This window comes from Acinonyx jubatus, chromosome B1 (genome assembly GCF_027475565.1).
Source record: "Acinonyx jubatus isolate Ajub_Pintada_27869175 chromosome B1, VMU_Ajub_asm_v1.0, whole genome shotgun sequence".
NCBI classification, from domain to species: domain Eukaryota; kingdom Metazoa; phylum Chordata; class Mammalia; order Carnivora; family Felidae; genus Acinonyx; species Acinonyx jubatus.
In genome coordinates, this window is record NC_069382.1 from 93,796,297 (window position 1) to 93,806,954 (window position 10,658).

The 10,658-nt window shown below is 34.5% G+C and overlaps 1 protein-coding gene across 4 annotated transcripts in view; it reads left to right on the forward strand.

The window, feature by feature from the left end:
* Positions 1 to 10,658, forward strand: part of SCLT1 (sodium channel and clathrin linker 1) — a 216,992-nt gene that overhangs the window by 187,766 nt on the left and 18,568 nt on the right. The window contains exon 19 of one of the 4 annotated variants that reach the window (XR_003422599.2): positions 1,647 to 1,723. The exons of the other annotated variants lie outside the window; for them this stretch is intronic. The gene's annotated coding sequence lies outside the window, so the exon portion shown is untranslated. The remainder of the gene's footprint in view (positions 1 to 1,646; positions 1,724 to 10,658) is intronic. 4 annotated transcript variants of the gene reach the window in all.

The window sequence follows — 10,658 nt, forward strand, 5'->3', positions numbered from 1 at the left end:
TTTCATGTGTCTGTTAGCTGTCTGGATGTCTTCTTTGGAAATGTGTCTGTTCATGTCTTTTGCCCATTTCTTCACTGGATTATTTGGTTTGGGGGTGTTTATTTTGATAACTTATTTATACATTTTGGATACTAATCCTTTATCTGATGTGTCATTTGGAGATATCTTCTCCCATCCATCAGTTGCCATGTAGTTTAGAAAGAGTCAGCAGGGATAATCATTTTGAACTCTGCTGATGCTTTCTCTTCTTCCTTTTGCCAGACAAGCCTTGGTTATCCCCAGTCCGTTGTCCTTTCTGTACCTTCACCCATTCAACTTAAGGTGGCTGGAGGAAAACACACAGCCATGCTGGTGATCTCACTCTAAATTCATCATCAGGCACCTGGGTGGCCCAGTCAGTTAAGCGTCCAATTCTTGATATTGGCTCAGGTCGTGATCTCACCATTCGTGGGTTCTAGCCCCACATCAGGCTCTGCATTGACAGTGCAGAACCTGCTTAGGATTCTCTCTCTCCCACTCTCTCTCTGCACCTCCCCTGCCTGTGCTCACTTGCTCTCTCTCTCTCTCTCTCTCACTTTCTCAAAATAAATAAATAAATAAATAAACATTAAAGATATTAATTAATTATGGGAGCCTGAGTGGCTCAGTCGGTTAAGCGTCCAACCTCGGCTCAGGTCTTGATCTCCCAGCTTGTGAATTGGAGCCCCGTGTCGGGCTCTGTGCTAACAGCTCAGAGCCTGGAGCCTGTTTCAGATTCTGTGTCTCCCTCTCTCTCTGCCCCTCCCCTGCTCATGCTCTGTCTTAAGAATAAAGAAACATTAAAGATATATATATATTAATTAATTCATCATCTCAAAAGGGGTCTTTAAGCTGCCAGGCAACCTCTATATATTCCACTCTTTTTGGTGACTATTTCATACCCTCATATCCTTCTTCAAATCTTTTATATCTCCTCCCCATAACCACTTTCATTTGGTAACCTCAATTCCTATTTCACTGAGAAAAAAGAAGCAATCAGAAGACAACTTCTACTGCATTTATATTTCTCTGTGCATCTTTTCCCATACACCCTGCTGTAATGACATAAACTACCCCTGCTCCAATATAAGGTCAAATTCTTCATTTGTCCCATAGATTTCATTGCCACTTTGCTATACTGCCTCTTTGTTGAGTTTTCAACTAAAAACAGTCTTTTTTGAAAACAATTTTCCATAAAAAAAAGAATACCTAATATAGCAACATGAAGTGGTTAACTGCCCTTAAGAGAGAAACAAATAGAAATAATTCATGGAATAAGCGATTTAAAACTAAACAACCAGTCTTCTAAGGAATATTCCTACTTAAATAAAATCTTTGTTTGTAAATTTTTTAGACTTTTCACCAGTGCTGGTGCACCATGATCGGATATGCTCAGCAGATTACATTAGGTAATCAAGAAATTACGTTAGCTTAGTCAAACAGTTTGTGTCTTGACTCCAGTTGTACCTTGAATTCAGTAAATATAACTAGGATTCTTTTCAGTTTCAAAGCTTACCCTCTTCCCTGTCCAGGCTTAAAAACTAGGTTTTGGTAAACAACCTTCCAAACCCTAAGTAAGTTAAGGCTACCAAATTTCTAATAATTTAGTGATTTTTTTTACCTCTTAGATAAAAGGAAAGAAAGGAAATAGAATTATTTCCTTCAAAATCAAGAGAATAATACCATCACTTGACACCAAAAATGGGTAAGATTATTGTTTTTCTTATATTATGTAATATTTTTAAAAATAGCTTAGAACATCAGTTTTAATCAGTGGTCAAATACTGCCGTGCCATTGGAGACACTACATTCTAGTTGGGGAGTCGGACTATAACGATCTATACTAATGGAAGTTTACTCTGCTACCAGGTTTTTAGCAATTTGATCTCTAGTTTTAATCAATTAATTTTTTATTTCTTTTACGATTTCTATCAATTTGAATTTATATCAAACTCAGTTTGTATGTCATTACTAAGAACTTAAATTGTTCTCAAAGCTTCTTAAGTAATGTTTCAGAATTAATGTGAACTTTCCAAATCATCCATTCAGCACATAACTGAAGGCATTGTGTTCATTTTATTTCCAGTTTACATAGAATCTTAAGAGGACTGTGTATGGTTTGCCTGAGTGATCTCCATCTTTTATACATAACTCTTAATTTGACAGCCTTTTAGATATTGAAAAATATAAGCTTAGACCCATATATTTATCAGTGACCTTAAACAATGAACTAATGAAATACCAGTTTTTAGAGACCTCAAAAATTTTCTCCTAAACATGAGTGACGGACTTAAGATCTTAATGTAGGAGTCAGTTGCAGTATATAAAAAGCTAACACGCTAAATTCACATCCAAGTTCTGCCCCACAAATGTGTGATTATGCATAAACCAATTTTTCCAAGCCGCAATTTTATCATTGATAAGCATAAAAGCTATATTAGTTTGCTAAGGTTATTTCGGAAATAGTACAAATATCACAGTGTCAAACTATAAAACATCAAGCAAATGTATATTATTATTAGATTAGAAATATTTTATACTCAGATTTTTAGTTTTTTAATTGCCTTAGTATCCCTGAATTGCCAGTCCTTGACTGTCCTTGAGATATTTTCAACATCCTTTTCAATTTTTATCATGATCTTATCCTTTCAAGTTCAAATGGATATTGATTATTGTCACTACTTTTCCTTCTGCCATCCTAGTTCAGTGTAGCAGTTTTTAATAAACTTAACATAAATACATATGGAAAGAACCCTTCTTTGGATGTTCTTATTAAAGACAGGAACAAAAAAACAAACAAAAAACAGATTTTTTTCAGCCATCACCTCTCCTGCTTTTGTGACAATCTGGTCTTTGTCCCATGATTAGAGCACTGTTTTTAATAAATTTTATTTTTTATTTTTTTAATGTAAAACTTTGTGGTTTTTTAATTGTTTAATTTTATTTAAATCCGAGTTTTAACATACAGTGTTATAATTTCAGGAGTAGAATTTAGTGATTCATCACTTATTTTTAATAAATGTTAAAAGCCCCATGTTCTTTGGCATTCTGGGTAGGTTGAATAGATTGAGAAAGATTACTTAGAAATAATCGTTATCGGGGCACCTGGGTGGCCCAGTTGATTGAGTGTCCGACTTCAGCTCAGGTCATGATCTCACATTCGTGGGTTCAAGTTGCTCATCGGGTTGTGTGATGACAGCTCAGAGCCTGGAGCTTCTTTTGGATTCTGTGTCTCCCTCTCTCTTTGCCCCTCCCCTGATCATGCTCTGTCTCTCTCTCTCAAAAAATAAAATAAAACATTAAAAAAAGTAAATCAAAAATAAATAGGTTACATTTTTTACATGCTTTGAATTTTTAGATTAGTCATACTTCTTTAGATATCTTTTTAAAAAGGAATAATTATGCTTAAGTTAAATATTTCTAGGTTATATGATAATTTCTATAAAATTATAAAAATGTGGGGGCACCTGGGTGGCTCACTCAGTTAAGCGTCTGACTTCGGCTCAGGTCATGATCTCACAGCTCGTGAGTTCAAGCCCCACATCAGGCTCTGTGCTAACAGCTCAGAGCCTGGAGCCTGCTTCTGATTCTGTGTCTCCCTCTCTCTCTGCCCCTCATCCGCTCATGCTCTGTCTCTCCTTCAAAAATAAATAAATGTTTAAGACTTACAAAAAATGTGAGAAAGCATTATATTCTAACAAGGTTTCATTGTATATATTTATCATTTTGCATAGGAAAATTGGGCTTTTATAGGATATAGTTAACTTTTGCTTGATATTCCTGTGTCAACTGTTTAAACAACAGTTGGAAATAGAAATTACATTGGGATATACTAAGAAAAACTTTATCCATGTCTCTCACTATGTCACTAAAATTGTACTTATATGCTCAGACATGTCAAAACTAAAATGTTAACTTTCAACATAGAAACATTTTCATGAGATTTTGCATTGATTATTTCCTTTCATGAAAAGATTTTATATTTAATAATGTTGAAAAACAGTATTTTTTTTTTAGCACATAAGGAGGCAGCACAGCATTAGAGATGAGAGCACTAAGTCAAAGTACATAAGACCTGAATTTGAATCCCACCCAGGCCCAGTCCTTCCCACTTATCTATAAACCCCATATGTTATTATAAGGATTTATATGGTAACAAATATAAGATGTTCACTCCATGCCTAGCACGTAGGAAAATCTTTAGTAAGCAAACAGTGAACAGTGGGTTTAGGGAATAGCCTTTATAAATGCTAAGACATTATTGTATTCAAAGTAAGCATGATATAATTCATGAGGTGTGTATGAGAAGCTCATTTATTCCACTTTTAATTTATGAAAACATTACTAGTTTTAGAAAGCCCTAAATTTTAGGCAAGATTTATATATATAAATTATATCTGTCCTGTTAAAGGATATAAATAACACTGAGGAATATATATGAAATCAAGTCAAAAATTTTTCTGCAATAGAAATGTAGCTACTAAAATATTTTCACTGACATATCTCACCTATTGGTTATAACAGAGAATTATATGGACACCATAATAAATTTATAATTTTTGAAATAGAAAATTAAAATTTATGTTTATTCCAATGGAAAAAAATGTTACGAATGTGATGATCTTTACTGGACATATTTGCAGTAGCATCCATATTGGGCATTCAGCAAATTGATGTATGCTATGTTGTACCATTAGGGTACAAGGCTAACTTCTAGAAAGTATTTCTGTATCTTTGGGAAAAAATTCATTTGCTCTCTTTAGAAATGGTTTTGTTTTCAGAATGATTGAGTGATACAATCTAAGTCTTCAACCTATTAGGTCTTTTATAAATTCCAAAATAAACTACAGAGCAGTACTTAAAAAGCAGATAGCTCATTTGATGAATTTGACTCTCCCTATATAAGAGTTTCTCTGTACATGCTGTGACTTTATACATTCTACCATTCATACAAGAAGTGTTTAGCACTAGGTATCCAAAATGAACTCTTTCACATTAGGTCCAGCATCCTGCTTCCCAGTGTGCATTAAGCATCAAAGCTTTCTCTCTGAAAATAGGCCCCTTAAAAATTAGTGCTAGTCTGGACTCATCAAATCAAAAATACTTGGCTGTTTGCATCTGTCCTCTCTACTTTATAACAAATTCTTATAAATCGGCTGTCTTCTTGCTTATTATGTATCCACCTATTTACTACAGTTGCAAAAATATTAGAGAAAAACCAAATATCAGCATAGCCACAAAACCTTTAGGACGTTAGAGTCCTCTTTGGACTAACTGTGCTGCCTTTGGCAACCTTTGTTCCTTCTGATGACCGTTAAATATGATTATCAGGTAGCTATGATTTCTTAAGATCTTACCCATAAGTAAGTATAGTCATAATTAAATGTAACACAAAATAATTAAATAATTTTCCCATAGAAGGAAGTTTTTCATCTTAGTCTCAAAAAGCTGGTATGGGGTGCCTGCATGGCTCAGTCAGTTAAGTGTCCAAGTCTTGATTTCTGCTCAGGTCATGGTCTCACAATTTGTGGGTTCATGCCCCACATCAGGCTCTGTGATGACAGTGCAGAGCCTACTTAGGATTCTCTGTCTCCTTCTCTCTCTGTCCCTCCCCCACTCACTATCTCTCTAAAAAATAAATAAATGAAGAAACATTTTTTTAAAACCTAGTATAAAAGCTTTTTAAAAATCTGAACTCCTCTGTGGTTTCTTTCAGTTTGAAGTTTCCTTTTATTTATAAAATTTCATTAATTCATCTATAACTATTCCTTCTTAATTACTCTTTTATCTTGAAATATATATAACATGGAATTTTGAGCTTCCAAGAGAAAATAATTGTAATAGTTATTATTATTGTATAACATTTGTAACTGTCATATATCTGTAGTAATCTTACTTGGATGGGACCCTGTTAGTTTTACAGATTAAATCAAAAACTTCTATAGGAAAAAAAATGAGATTTGCCCTATGAGGTATCAAAGTATGTAAAGCTGTATGGTAGTATTGGCATAGGGATAGATAATTTGAACAGAATACAGAAAAATAGAAACCATGTAAAATTAGAAATTTTGTTCATGAGAATATGCCATTTCAAATCAACGGTGAAAAGATGCTGTTGGAAAAATTTTAAATCATTTAGAATATTCCATATACAAGGTAAATTCCAGGTAGATTAACAAGCTAAGTAAAAAAGAAAGTATTGGAAGAAATAAGATTATTTTTAGTATCTTGGAATGGAAAAGTCTTTGTAATAAAAACACAAAACCCAGAATGCAAACAAGGAAAATATTGATTAACTGATTTAACCATAAAAATTAAAATTCTGTATGAAGAAAGGTACTAAACAAAGATAAAAGACAAATGACAAAAAATAAAATAAGGGATTAGTAGGCAAAATCCATCAAGAATTCCATAATTATGAAAAATATTAACAAGCTAATAGATGGAAAAGTATGTGAACTAGCAGCTCACAAAAGCAGAAATATGTTTAAACATAACAAATCAGGTTCAACCACAGTATTCACTGAAGAAACGCAGATTTAAACAATAATTTTATTTTACCCAGCAAATAGAGAAAAATGTAAATGACAGTTATTACACAGTGTCTGCAAACACATGAATAAACAGGAATAGATATACAGTATTGGTGGGAGTGTAAACTGGCAAATCCTTTTTATAAAGTAATGTAGCAGTATCTAACAGATTAAACTATACATATCCTTTTGAAATTCCAAGTACAGGAATCTGTCCTAAAGAAATACTTGCATATATGTAAACATATGGTAACATATTTGTCCACCTGTCCAATCCTTCACATCTTAAATCACAGCTGTTAAGGCAGCCTCTTTCTCTCTGGTTTCTCTGTCTTCAGTTTTATTCTGCTCTATCCCATCTTTCATACTGCTGTCAGATTATTTTCCTGAAAAGCAAATATGATTCTGGCCCTGCCTACTTAAAGACTTCTCTTTTACTGTTGCCTATAGGTTTTTTATAGTCTTTTCTCCACCGTATTATCAGCAGTCTGCCTCTGTCCTTCACGTTCCTTGTGTTCCAGCCACACTGAATTCCTACCTCAATAAAACAAGCATGCTCAGCCAGCCCTTTTTACAACTCCTAGTCTGCACTCCACATACTCATCATGTATTTATTGAATTTATTGTTCTTTAAGTACTGATGATACAGCAAAGCCCAAGGTCCCCCTGTTTTCTTTTGGGGTTTTTGAAGATAGCAGATTATTGATGGGAAGGTGGAATTGTTGAGTAAAAAAAATATGTATATGCTTAAAATCAAATAATCAAATAATCAAAGTATATATAGAAAATTAAAATAAGTCAATGTGCTAATGAATGGGTGGATCCCTGAGAATAGGATCCTGTGAGAAAATAAATCTTAAGATCTAATGACAAAAAGTATTCTGTCATTGAAAATCAGCAGAAAGATCATCAAAGCAGACAGAACAGTTAGCGCAAAGACCCCAAGGCAGGAATATACTTGGTATGTTTGAAGTAAACAAAATAGTATGCAAAATAAAGGCAATAGTGACAGATGTGGGAAATGTATTATATTAAGTAATGCCAGGCACCACAGCAAACAAACTGACATCTCAGAGACTTAACAAAGGTTTATTTCTTGCTCACATTACACATCTGAGACAGTTTTACAAGAAGGCTCTGCTGGTAGAGATTCCACCATCTTGAACATATGGTTTCCTGAGATCACTGAAACAGGGAAAGAGAAGAATGGAAGAACAGTAACTCTTAACTAAGCTCTGAAGTGATATACACACATCATTTCCTTTTACTTTTATTGGCCAAACCAGTCATAGGGACCGAATCTAACTGTATAAGAGTCTAGGAAATGTATATGGAACAAGCGGAATGTTTGGTGAACACTGTCTCTGCTGCAGACAAGGACCTGATCTTACAGGTTAAAGAGTTTTAAGTGTGTGAGGCACCTGGGTGGCTCAGTCGATGGAGTATCTGACTTCGGCTCAGGTCACGATCTCACGGTTCATGGGTTCGAGCCTCATGTTGGGCTCTGTGCTGACAACTCAGAGCCTGGAGCCTGCTTCGGATTCTGTGTCTCTTCTCCCTGCTTCTGCTCCACCCCAGCGTGCACTTGCTCGCTCGCTCTCTCTCAAAAATATTTAAGAAAAAAAAAAAAAAGAATTCTAAGTGTGAATGAAGGTCAGTGGTCAGTTTTGAAAAATGTTACCTGACCAGATTTCTTTTTTTTTAAGATTACTCTGGCTACTGGGTAGAAAATGGAAATGACTAAAAAAGCTAGAGAAAAAATTTAAGGCTATTGCAAGATTCTTGTTAAGAGATAGTGGTGGCTTTAGGGTACCTGGCTGGTTCAGTCGGTAAAGTATGCAGCTCTTGATCTCAGGGTTGTGAGTTCGAGCCCCACATTGGGTGCAGAGATTACTTAAAAAGCGAGAGAGATAATGGTGGCTTAGACTAAGAAGAAAGAGAAAGGTGAATTCATTGGGAGTTTTTATTTTTTTAAGAGGTAATAGAAGGTGCTGATGGATTGGTTATGAAATATGAAGAAAAAGATAAGAATCAAGGATGATTCTAGAGGTAGCTTGTACATGCAATTTCTTTGTAGGAATGTCCTTTCCCAATTCCCGACCTGAAAAAGTTTTCTTCCTTCCAGACCCAACTCAAATGTCATTTTTTCTGTAGGACATTTCTAATTCCCCTGACAGATCAAGTCTTTCCTTTTTCTGTACTCCCATACTGTTTTTTTTCAAGTTTATTTATTTATTTTAGAGAGAGAGAGAGCAAGCACAAGTAGGGGAGGAACAGAGAGAGAGGGGAAGAGAGAGAGAATCTCAAGCAGGCTCTGTACTGTCAGCACAGAGCCCAATGTGGGGCTCAAACCCACGAACTGTGAGATCATGACCTGAGCCGAAACCAAGAGTCAGATACTTAACCAACTGAATCACCCAGGCGTTCCCATACTGTTCTTCTTTATGACACTTCTTGAATTGTAGTATGACTGTCATTTACATGCATTTCTTCTGCAAGACCATGAGCTAACATCTTGCCTGGCCTATAGTCAGTCAATAAAATTGTATTGAATGAATGAATGAATATACAGTATATAATATTTTCATCAGAAAAATATTTTCTTTAGAAAATATTACATAATGTAAATAAATTCATTCTATACAATTTCATTGATATATACACATATGTGTGTATACATATATATGAATATATGTGAATATATATATATATATATATATATATATATATATTACACAGTGTTTGAAGCCTAAGGAGTTTTCATGAGTCTTTAAAACATTATTCTTGGCTATATATCTGTAATGTTTGGCTGCCATAACTGCTTTTTTTTTTTTTTAATAGAATGAGAGGCAGCTGCAGGTACTGGCAGATTACAAAATGCGTAATTACTAAAAGTAACTGAAGCATATTATAGTATAATTCAACAGAAAAAAAAAAACATCTGGCACATGCTATGTTAATTTGTCATAAGAGAGTTTCAAAGAAAGCACTTGCTGCAGCTGGCAGATCCATCATTTTCCTGAAACGAATAGTACACCTTTTGTTTTTAATTCTCTCGTATAATATAGACTAGAGCCTTATGTGATTTAATCTTTAGTCATCACTAAAGGATTTCAGGCATTGAGGAAATTTCCCCTGTGCTGTATCAACTAAAATATACATGGCTTATTCTTATCTTAAAACTGTGCCTCAATAATAACAGAATGATCTGAGCAATTATAGTAATTGATTATAATGCCTAAGAAATTGGCCTAAATTTCAAGCTCCCATTTCATAAGGAACCATACTTCTCTCTTTTTTTTATTTAAAGCATTTATGGTGTTTTCAAAGAAACTCATGCATTGTAGGGAAAACTTTGCTGTTATCCTCATAAGCATACTTTTCAGTTATTATATATGCCAGTGATACTAAGAATTGAAGCACATTTTGAGTAGAAATTCTTCCTTTCAACATGTGCTAGGTAGGATATCCATTTCTGTGACAGAAACAAACAGAAAAGGGTTAATTATTATAAAACAGGTTCTAGTGCCGACCTTTTTGAAATAATCTGTATTTCCAAATCTCTGCTGAGCATGTCCATAGGTACCTCAAACTCAATACATTTAAATATATTTCACTCCTAACCCAAGTTTTTATTTCATCCTGTATTTCCCATTCCATGACTGATAATATGTACCCATTTGCTCAAACAAAACACCAGAAGTCATCCTGAACTTCTTCTCCTCACACCCCTGAATCAATTATTACTAATTCTACTTCCTAAATATCTCCTGAATCTGTCCATTCCCGACTAATAGTTTAGGCTATCAACATTGCTCACCTGGATTACTGCTATAACCCTTAATTTACCACAGTCATGTCTCCTAACCTACTTTTTCTTGCTGTAATCAGCATATTTTCTGATATTCAAATCCAGTCATGTGACATCTCTTCTTAAAGTACTTCAGTGCCTCCCCAGTGTATTAATAATAAAGTCTAAACTTACTGTCAAGACATAGAAGATCCTTTGCAATCTGTATTTCCTGTGTTTCCAGCTTTTCCTCTCTTACTCCCATTTCCACCTCCTAGTAACACTCTATGCCTTGCACACACGGAACTCCTTTCAGT